At 44.0% G+C, this 11,183-nt stretch overlaps 1 non-coding gene across 1 annotated transcript; it reads right to left on the bottom strand.

The window, feature by feature from the left end:
* Positions 1-10,668: 10,668 nt before the first annotated feature.
* TRNAK-UUU (transfer RNA lysine (anticodon UUU)) lies at positions 10,669-10,741 on the bottom strand. Its single transcript has one exon. It is a non-coding gene; the product is annotated as a tRNA-Lys (tRNA).
* Positions 10,742-11,183: the final 442 nt, after the last annotated feature.

The following is an 11,183-nucleotide window of genomic DNA, read 5'->3' as shown; positions in this document are numbered from 1 at the left end:
TAAACATGGCTGGGATAACAGGAATTATATAATAAACGGTTTGTTAAACTTTCCATTGGCTCAGTGTGGCCTTCTAGACATAACTTGTTGGGAAGGATCCAAGCTCTGTCAACAACTAGCTTCCTCCTGAAACTCACATCTTACTCTTCAAACTAGCTGACACACTACCTTTCCTGCTTTCCTCTGGGTTTCTGAGGGGAGTGCCCTCAACCACCCCCATTTCCTTTCTGTATTTCCCGCTATTCTTTCAAGACTAAGTTCTCGTGCCATTGTTTCCGGAAAACCTCCCCTTACCCCTGTGGCCTGGGTTAGGGGCCGCTCTGTGGCTCCACAACAGCCTATGCTCACCTCTAATGCTGGAGGAGGAATAGATTTGGGGAAGTAGAATCAAGACCTCAGTTTTGTACACGTTACATTGGAGCCTTGGAGCACTCCAGCATTTGGAGGTCTAGAAGAAGGGAAAGACCAGTAAAGGATGTTGGGGAAGAATGACCCAACACTGTCCATAACTGTTTCCGTCTCAAGCTTGTACATCTCATTCACACCACGTCCACAGCAGTCTTCCTGACTGGCATCAGAGGGGCCCCACTGCACACAGTGATTCAGGAATCCAGCTGACAGAGGCGTTGTCACCTGCCACGGTGACTTTCAAGGTTCCCCTGGGCATCCATCCGTCCAGAGCCAGATGGAGAAGGGCGAGGTAAAGAAGGACCTCTGTAACACTTTTAGCGGGGGACAGATACTTATCACTTCTGTTCATATTCAATTGCAAGAACTAGTTTGTGCCCTGACCTCGGTGACAAAGGGTCTGGAAAATGTAGTGCCTCGCTGAGCAACTGCCTCCCAGAAACATGCTTCTTTATGGGAAAGGAAGCATGAGTCATGGGTGGACATCCATCCGACCGTGAAACGGGTATCACAAGAGCTAACAGAAGCCAGCGGCTCAGGAAGCAGACAGTGAATACTCCTGTTACTTAGATGAGGGCTGAAGGTTTCCTGATGGTTGATGGAGCGCTCTGGGGGGAGTGATGGAGTCAGGCATGGGAAGGGAGTAACTGTGTATACCCCCCTCACAAATCAAAGTGCAAAAAGCATGATTTTTATGTATTTCCCCCCAGAAGATTGGTGGATTTTGTTAAATTTATCCAGGATTTTGGGTTGCAGTGATGTATCTGATTCTGGTCTCTCTATACCATTAAAACGAGCAACAAGCAATCAGAGCCTTCCCAAGCTAATGCCGAGAGGGCCAGACAGTTTTCTGATCTCAACTATTTCCACAGTTCAGATCTTGCCACAGACCCAAGGATTTAATTCTCCTAGCTACCAGCTCCCTCTTCATGAAAGCCATTATCTTCAATCGCCTTCTCCGATCCCTTTGTAGGAAAATCCCCACTTGTCCAGTATGGTGGCCATTAGCAATTTGAAAATTTACCCCTGAGAGTGTTGCTTCTACAGAGAGGAGTCATTCGCAGCCCATTTAGGTACCCTTTGTTGTTTTAAAAAAAAAAAAAATAGGTCATTGGCCCCTGTCTTTACTGCTGAAAGTGGATTGACCATTAGCAGGAAAATATTAGGGGCTGAGTGGAACCAGTTGTAGACCATTCTCAAAGACCATTAGCTTTGCATTGGGTGGGGGAGGGGCAGTTGGTGTTGACTATTTATTGTGTAGTTCAATTGCCTGCATCTTTCCCCTAGAGGTTGTAAAACCTTTGAAAGCAATGAGGGTAAGTTTTAGAAGACGCATGAAAATATACAAGCAAGATGGAGATAGGGTTAGCTAATAGGAGGAAGAGTTGATAGCAAGGGCTTTATTTTACTCCTGATCAGGCTGATTTAACTGCCTTCTGACTCCGTGTGTTATTCCCCTTTCTCTGAGCTTCAGAGTTAATCATAAATAATGTGCATCCATTCATTTCGCCCTAAACGCAAATATCAGTCCTGGAACAAATATTTAAATAGCACCAATCAGAACCTTTTATGTTCTTTTACCAAACCCCAAAGTAAACACAGCTTCAGAAAATACTTTCTTTTCTGCAAATGTCATTCTGAAATCTAGCTCACAGGCTATACGGGGTTTTAACTTAGCCTCTGGCTTTCCCACGGAGGAAACAGAGGCTAGGGCGGTTGGGATGGGTTCAGTTGGGATGGAGGTAGCATTGGAAATAAAACCCAGGTCCCTCAAGTGCTGGCCTTGTGCTCCGCTCCCCTCCCTCCCTAAGTGCACCCATTCATTTCAGAGGGGGGAGTTTACAGTAAAAGCCGAATCCACAAGACTGGCTCCTGTCCCTCTCCTGGTTTGACAGGGAGAGGGGACATTAAAGGAAAACAGGCATCTCCTCTCATTGCCACAGAGGGGAAGATGGCAACCTATCCATTCCTGGCTTGGAAGGAAGGGACAAAATCCATTGCTTCCTAAGAATTGGGCAGAGTGGGAGTCCCTTTTCACTTGAATGCTATGAGGAAGGATGGGGTGGGGAAGAAGAGGGAGAGGAGGAAGAGGAAGAATCCCTTCTTACAGGAGAATGGATAGGGGCACTCATTCTCTACTAGAACCTGAATTGATCTGTCCCCCAAATCCCGATCTGTCCCCTTCTCTGCAGCACCGCTAGCCCTACTCCAGACCACCATCACTTGGCATCTGGCCTGGGGCAACAGACTTTCAAATTGACTTCCCTCTTGGCTTGCCTCCCCCAATCCAGCAACCACACCGCAGCCCGCTGAACTTTGCAAAATGGGGGTCTGATGACTCCCTGCGGGAAATCTCCACCGGAGCAGGAAGAAGCCCACACTTTACCACATGACTCCCGCGGTGGTTGGGGATCTTACTTGGGCGCTCCTTCAGCCTTGTCTCTTGTCACCCCGCGATGGAACTTCCCAACAGACTCTCTCTGGCCCCTAGACCTCGGCCTTGGCTGGTCCTGCAGACTGGAGCATTCTCTCTCCCACCTACTCTCGGCATACTTGTTTCATGTTTGTCTCCCCCGATACCTCGTAAGCACCACGAGGGCAGAGTCACATCTTTCTCTGCCATTGTTGTACTCCTAGCTTTAGCATAATGCCTTGGACTTCGAAGGTCCTCGGTAAACGTACAAAAATTAAATGAGCAAACAAGTGATGCTCTACCTGTCTTGCAAAGCTCACAACGGAAGTTTCTTCCACCAGGGAGCTTTCTCGTGATTCCCAAAGTATAGAAGGTGCCAACCCATGTGCCCCCACATACCTTACGCCACCACGGCACCTCTCACACGAAGGTGTCATCGCCCAGCTTCTCTGTCTCCCCCTCCCGCCCCCCACCGGGCCAGGTGCTGAGCTCTGGGGGCACAGAGAACACGTCAGTCTCGCCCACTGGGCTATGGCACCACCTACCTGAGGGCCTGGCAACGCATTCATACCCAACGTTCGTCAAATGGGTGGTTATACGCCTAACTCTTCCGATTCCCAAGTTGGAGCCAATGTGTCTGCTTTCAAGAAGAGTGGGAAACATAGTGTCCCCATCACTGTCCTCCCCTTACTGTTCATTTCAGGTTGGGCTCGGCGAGAAGCACTCCACACATGTCATCAGGTACGTCCAGGTCCCGCCAGCTTGTGAACACGGCTGAGGATGCTTGTCTCCTTATTTCCCAAATCATCGTGATTTTTTTTTTAACGTTTATTCATTTTTGAGACAGAGAGACAGAGCATGAACGGGGGAGGGGCAGAGAGAGAGGGAGACACAGAATCGGAAACAGGCTCCAGGCTCCGAGCCATCAGCCCAGAGCCCGACGCGGGGCTCGAACTCACAGACCGCGAGATCGTGACCTGGCTGAAGTCGGACGCTTCACCGACTGCGCCACCCAGGCGCCCCCAAAGTATCGTGATTTTGATAATCACTTCCTCCAAGTACCAATGCCTGTCCAACTGTCTTTTTCTTCTTCTGTTTGCAGGAGCTCTTGCCCTTTCTGGCGTGTGAATCTTTACCTCTCTCTCTCTCTCATATGTTCTCTGCTTCTTTATGTAAAGCTAACATAAATTATTATTTGGCTTTGGGTAAATTCTTCAACTCTCTTTTCCTTCCATCACTATACATTGGAGGGAATACTATTACCTCAGAGGATTATTGTGAGAATTAAAGAACCTCATACATATACAACACAGAGAACCACATATTAAGTTCTGATGCTGGTGCTGCTGGTGCTGTCGCTGTGTGGACCAGCCTTCCTTGCCCCAGCTCAGTCTCACAGGAAGCTTCCTCCCCTGGAAGCAGTCAGCAAAGAGAGCCCGCATCTCCGCGTGCGTCCAAACTCCCAGGAGATCCAGCGCAGGGCAGGCATCTAATTGGCTACGGTAGGGGTCCGGGGCAGGGGGTAGAGATAAAGTGCAGGACTGTATTACCTGTTATGAGCTAAATTGTGTCCTCACCTACCCCCGATTCACAGGTTCAAGCCCCAGCCCCCAAGGTGATTGAATTTGGAGATAGGGCCTTTAAGGAGGTAACTAAGGTTAAATGAGGTTGTCTGGGTGGGGCTTTCACCCAACAGGACTGGGGTCCTTACACGAAGAGGAAAAGACACCATGGTCGAGCACCCACAAGAAAGACCGTGTGAGGACACGGGCAGAAGGAGGCCATCTGAGAGCCGAAGGGAGGTGTCAGGAGAAAACAAACCTGAAGACACCTCCATAGCAGACTTCCGGCCTCAAACGGGGAGAAATCAATTTCTGGTATGCAAGCCCCCCCCCGCGGGCAGTATTCCGCGGGGCGGTTCTAGCAAAGTCCTACACGACCCCAGGACAGTTGTTGGCTCTCATCTGTTTTGTGGGTTTCGGAGTGTGATTCTCACGATCTTAGACCGACAGAAAGAAGTTTCCTTCTAAAAATAGCGCCTGGGACCAGGTAAGTGAACTGTAAATGACAGCCGTCATTTTGCCGCTGCTGTTGTTTCTGTTGCTGGCGGTGGTCACGTCGTCACAGTTCGGCTCCTCGCGGAGATGAAGGGGATGCTCAGACCGCTCTATAGCCTAGAAGGTCAGACACCCTCAAAAGAAAGCCAGAACTATGTGTTCTCCACACACAAGATTTGTGTTTGAGGTATAATTGGTATGTGACATTGTATTAGTTTCAGATGCGCAACCTAATGATTTGATATTTGTGGCTACTGCAAAATGGTCACCATAGTAAGTCTTGTAACACCCGTCATTATGCACGGTTGCAGAAATTTTCTTTTGTTTTGAGAACTTTTAAGATCTACTCTCCTCGCAACTTCAAATACATAATATTGTTAACTATACTCACCATGCTATATGCTACACCCCCAGGATTTCTTTTATAACTGGAAGTTTATACCTTTGACCCTCTCCACCCATTCTCCTGCCCCCCACCACCTCTGGCAACCATCAATCTATTCTCTGTTTCTATGGGCTCTTTTTTTGTTATTGTTTTTCTTTCCATTTTAAAAAAAATTTTTTTAACGTTTTATTTATTTTTGAGACAGAGAGAGACAGCATGAACGGGGCAGGGGCAGAGAGAGAGGGAGACACAGAGGCAGAGAGAGAGGGAGACACAGAATCGGAAGCAGGCTCCAGGCTCCGAGCCATCAGCCCAGAGCCCGACGCGGGGCTCGAACTCACGGACCGCGAGATTGTGACCTGAGCCGAAGTCGGACGCCCAACCGACTGAGCCACCCAGGCGCCCCTCTTTCCATTTTTATATTCTATTTTTGAGAGACAGAGACAGAGAACGGGCAGGGGAGGGGCAGAGAGAGAGGGAGACACAGAATCCGAAGCAGGCTCCAGGCTCCGAGCTGTCAGCACAGAGCCCAACTCAGGGCTCAAACTCACGAACTGCGAGATCATGACCTGAGCCGAAGTCGGACGCTCAACCGACTGAGCCACCCAGGCACCCCCTCATTTTTATATTCTACACAGGGGTGAAATCATATGGTATTTGTCTTTCTCCGGCTTATTTCTGTATAATGCCCTCAAGGTTCATCCATGTTGTTACAAGTTGCAGGATTTCCATATTTTTTATGGCTAAATAATATTCTATATCTATATCTATATCTATATCTATATCTATATCTATATCTATATATCTATCTATATAATAGATATATTATATCTGGATATATATCTCAGTGGACTCTTCCATTGTTTCCATCTTTTGGCTCTTATAAACAATGCTTCCATGGACGTGGAGGTGCATATGCTTTTTTGAATTCGTGTTTAATTTTATTCAGATAAATACCAGCAGTGGAATTGCTAAATCACATCGTAGTTCTTTTCAATTTCTGGAGGGGCCTCCATGCAGCTTTCCATAATTGCACCAATTTACATTCCCACCCACAGTGTAAAAGCTTCTCTTTTCCTTCGTATCCCCGTCAACACTTACTTTTCGTCTTTTGGAGAATAGCCATTCATTCTAACAGGTGCGAGGAGTTATCTCATTGTGGGTTTTTTTTATTGAAGTGTAATTCACATAAAATGTTATGTTAGTTTCAGGTGTGCAACATGGCGATTCAACAACTGTATACATTACTTAGTGCTTGCCACAGTAAGTGTTCTCACCGTCTGTCACTATATAGCAATAGCACAATATTATTGACTGTATTCCCTATGCTGTACTTGTCATCTCCGTGACCTATTTATTTTATAACTGGAAGTCTGTACTTAATCCCTCACCTGTTTCACCTTTCCCCATCACCTCCCCTCCTCCCTCCCCCACCGGCAACCATCAATATGTTCTCCGTATCTAAAAGTCTGTTCGATGTGGTTTTGATCTGTATTTTCCGGATGATCGGTGATATCGAGCACCTTTTCATGTTCCTGTTGGCCATCTGGATGTCTTCTTGGGGAAAATGTCTATTCAGATCCTCTGCCCAGTTTTTAACCGATTGTTTGTTGTTTTGCTAATGAGTTGTATGAATTCTTCATGTCTTTTGGATAATAGCCCCTTATCAGATGTAGGATTTGCAAATGTTTTCTACCATGCAGTAGGTTCTCTTTGCATTTTGTCGGTGACTTCCTTTGCTGCGCAGAGCGTCTCAGTTTGATGTGGTCCCACACAAGAATTTTTCGATCTTGAAATTCCATGGGAAGTTGAAAATGATTTGTTTGAATTCAAAGTTAGGGCTGATGAGAATGAAGATAGTAAAAATGGGGAAAGCGTTTAGAAATGAAGGCCCGATGGTAATGGTGAGCAAGGGTGAGAGGAAAAGAATAAAGGTGAAAGTATTGGAACAAATAAGGAATAAAATCACCTTAGGTAAACAATTGATAGACGTTTATTCACTGATAGAAACATCCTGTATATTTCTCATATCAGTGTAACAAAATACTTTCTGTATAAACTTTTTTTTTTTTTTTTAGGCAAACAAAAGGTCTACTCTCTTCCCTTTTTCATTGTAACAAAGCCCTGCTGGCCTTGTGAGTCACTGTGAATTATGTGGACCTTCTGTTTGCCTCAGAATCTTGCCATCGTTTCTATGTTGTTCTATGAGAAAAGTATGCTTGCATTCCAAATGCGTTTGGGATCATAGCATGTCTATAAATTGGGACAGCTGATTTCCAGTTTTAATAAGAGGCCGTGGTTCCTGCCAACACTCAGAGGCTGGTGTATCATGTCCTGCAATTAGGAAAAAATAAACTATCCGGTCAGAGCTGAGTTGAAATTCATTCTCTGCCTCGTAAATGTGTTCTACATGCGGAAGGCTAACTTCACCCCTGTTAAACTCTGTTAAACTCTGATTAGTGAGCTTTCCTCTTTAGTTTTTGTGTATTCCAAAGTTCCTACAACAATCTCTATCTCATTCTTGCGATCAGAAAAGCAATATAACAAATACTTTTTAAAAAGAGGGACTCTGGAGTTTTCTTTCATGTGATTGAAACGTAAATAAATCCATCTGGCACTGAGAAGATTTCATTTATTCCTACCTCTCTGGAGCAATGCCACAAACTTCATTTGTAATGTACCAAGTTTATCTTTGGATGGAGAATTGCAGAACAATGGGGAGGGCAGGTGTCCTTTATTTGCGCATAATCTCATAAACTTCAACTTATTCTGTGCCTGGTTATCACCAACACCTGCATGACGGGCTGGGACAAACAAAAGAGGCTTTCAGGGGCAGAAAACTATCCTTATAAAACTCCAAAGTCAAAGTTGCGTCTTTGTTGAGTGCACTCAGCTAGCTGTGGATTTCTTTTCTCAATCATAAATAATTCACACAGTTCATGAACTTAAAAACGTGACACACTTTGCAGTGAAAACTTTTTGGGTCCTTCATCTGTACGCTTTTCATCTCGGAGGCCTCACAGGTCGCCAATTGCTTTTTTCAGTTTCAGGGACATTCTTCCAGAATTTCTTTAGGCATGTATGAGCATATAAGATCTCATGTATATTTTAAGCTGTGGATAATCTAAGGAACACTAGTAGAAATGATCTTCTTCCAGGAGTTTTTCCTTTTGTGTGTAGGAAAAGTTATTATAGTGAACCTTATATGGTTTTAATTTTCTAGCAATAGTAGAGATAGCCGTGCCTACTAATTAGTGCTTAGCTAGGCATCAATAGATCTGCCTTTAGTTTAAAATATGACTCTGGGGCACCTGGGTGGCTCAGTCGGTTAAGCGTCCGACTCTTGGTTTCAGCTGAGGTTATGATCGCATGGTTCACGAGCCAGGCTCCACACTGACTCTGAATCAGGCTCCACTCCACCCCTTCCCTTCTCTCTTTCTTTCTCTCTCTCTCAAAAATAAATAAACTTAAAGGGGCGCCTGGGTGACTCAGTTAGTTAAGCATCCGACTTCAGCTCAGGTCATGATCTCAACGGTTCGTGAGTTCGAGCCCCGCTTCGGGCTCTGTGCTAACAGCTCAGAGCCTGGAGCCTGCTTCAGATTCTGTGTCTCCCTCTCTCTCTGCCCCTCCCATGCTCGTGCTCTGTATTAAAACTAAATAAAACATTAAAAAAAGGGGGGGGGTGTGCCTTGGTGGCTCAGTCGGTTAAGCGTCCGACTTTAGCTCAGGTCATGATCTCGTGGTTTGTGAGGTAAAGCCCTGAGTTGGGCTCTGGGCTGACAGCTCAGAGCCTGGAGCCTGTTTTGGATTCTGTGTCTCCCTCTCTCTCTGTCTCTCCCCTGCTTGCACTCTGTCTCCTTCTCTCTCAAAAATAAATAAACATTTCAAAAAGTTTTTAATAAATAAACTTAAAAAAGCAAAAAACAAATAAAATATGACTCTGAACTATAGTTCTTTGGGCTTCAGCTGAGAAAAAGAATGTGCATCTATTACTATGAAATGGGGGTAGATGTGCCCGTGCCCTGAGAAGTACAAGCTCCCAGACAAAGAGAAGGAATCGGTGATTACCTTTGCGTGGACTATGGTGTCTTCTAATCTTCTTTAACAATAAATGAACAGCCTTAAATTATGGCTCAAGACTATTAAACTAAGTTTGCAAAGCAGGACACAGCTATCAGGTATAATCTGTATAATGAACTCATTAACCAACCTTCTTTTATTGCTTGTAAATGTCACTACCATTAGCCAAAGTTTATTGAACCTCCATAATGTGCTTTCTACCATCCAAAGTGAGATGACTGACTTGGGAGAGATCTCTGGACATCTAGGATGTCTGAAAAGGCCATTGGTAACCAGCCATAGAAGAGATAAATGGGAATTTGCTACAGAGACAATGGTGGCATGCCCTCTTTCTCTCAATATATCTGAGGACGCTCATTTAGTTCAATAGAATTTCACAGCCTTGTTTTGCATAAATCAATATTAATTTATAGGTTATATTTTAAAAGCCTTGTCCAGTATCTTTGATCAATGTAGTCTATCGAAAGCATTTGCCTCATTTGCTTTATTATGTATTTGTATAACTTTATCATATATGATATACATCACATGATATATAAATATTATAAATACGTTTACATTTATAAACGTATAAGCATATGATAATTTTATAGATACGTATTTCTAAACATTTAAAACTAAGTTGTAGAATCAGGCTCTAATCCTTAAAGATTAAGTATGATTATTTCCTAAGAACAAGGACATTCATTTAAGTAATCATAATATAATTACTAAAATCAAAACTATAATCTTGAAATAATTCCATTATCTTGTTTGTGGATCTTCTTCAGATTTCACCAATGGTCTCAAAAATGTCCTCCTGTAGAGTAATTTTTATTTTTCTAGGATGGAATCTAATCCAGGGTCACTCAATGCATGTGGCTTTCATGTCCCCTTAGTTTTCTTTTCTTTTTTGTTTTTTAACTAATTTTATTTTATTTTAAGTAATTTCTTTACCCAACGTGGGGCTCAAACTTACAACCCTGAGATCAAGAGTTGCTCACTCTACCCACTGACCCAGGGAGGCCCCCCTCCCCTTTCTTTTCGTTAAAATGGAACCATTCCTCAGCTATTGTCTTTCATGATATTGGCATTGTTGAAAAATATACTTATTCTGTAGAACGTCCCCCAGTTGGTGTTTGTCTAGTGTTTCTTTACGATTAGGTTCAGGTTATAAAAACCGAGAAGAATATGATACAACTGATGCTATTATCTTCTTAGTCCTTTTAATTTCAGTCTTTCTGGTGCGTGCAGTGTCATTTTACATCGCAGTTGTTGTTGTTGTTGTTGTTGTTGTTGTTGTTGTTGTTGTTTTCCTTGGAGACTCTATTTTCAAATAATCTCTACACCCGACATGTGGCTCGAACCCACAACCCTGAGATCAAAAGTCTTATGCTCTTCCAACTGAGCCAGCCAGGCACCTCTACATTGTAGTTTTATTTATTTTATTTTATTTTATTTTATTTTATTTTATTTTATTTTATTCTATTATGTTTATTTATTTGTTTTGAGAGAGACAGACAGAGGCACGTGAACAAGTAGGGCAGGGGTAGAGGGAGAGAGACAGAATCCCAGCAAGCTCTGTACTGTCAGCACAGAGCCCGATGTGTGGCTCGATCCTACAAACTGTGAAATCATGACCCGAGACGAAATCAAGAGTCAGATGCTTTACCAACTGAGCCACCCAGGTGCGCCTACATTGTGGTTTTAGTTGGCATGTCCCTCATGACTAGTGAGGTTGTACATATTTTCATGCTTCTTAGCTATTTGGATATCCCTTCTTTTGCCCAATTTCCCCCCTTATTATCTCTTTCTCGTTGAATTGTATGGGTGTTCGGCATATATTCCCAATACACGTTCT

Source organism: Prionailurus viverrinus, chromosome D3 (assembly GCF_022837055.1).
Source record: "Prionailurus viverrinus isolate Anna chromosome D3, UM_Priviv_1.0, whole genome shotgun sequence".
In the NCBI taxonomy this organism is placed as follows: Eukaryota; Metazoa; Chordata; class Mammalia; order Carnivora; family Felidae; genus Prionailurus; species Prionailurus viverrinus.
Note: the sequence above shows the minus strand (reverse complement) of the source record. Positions and strands in the feature narration are given on the sequence as shown.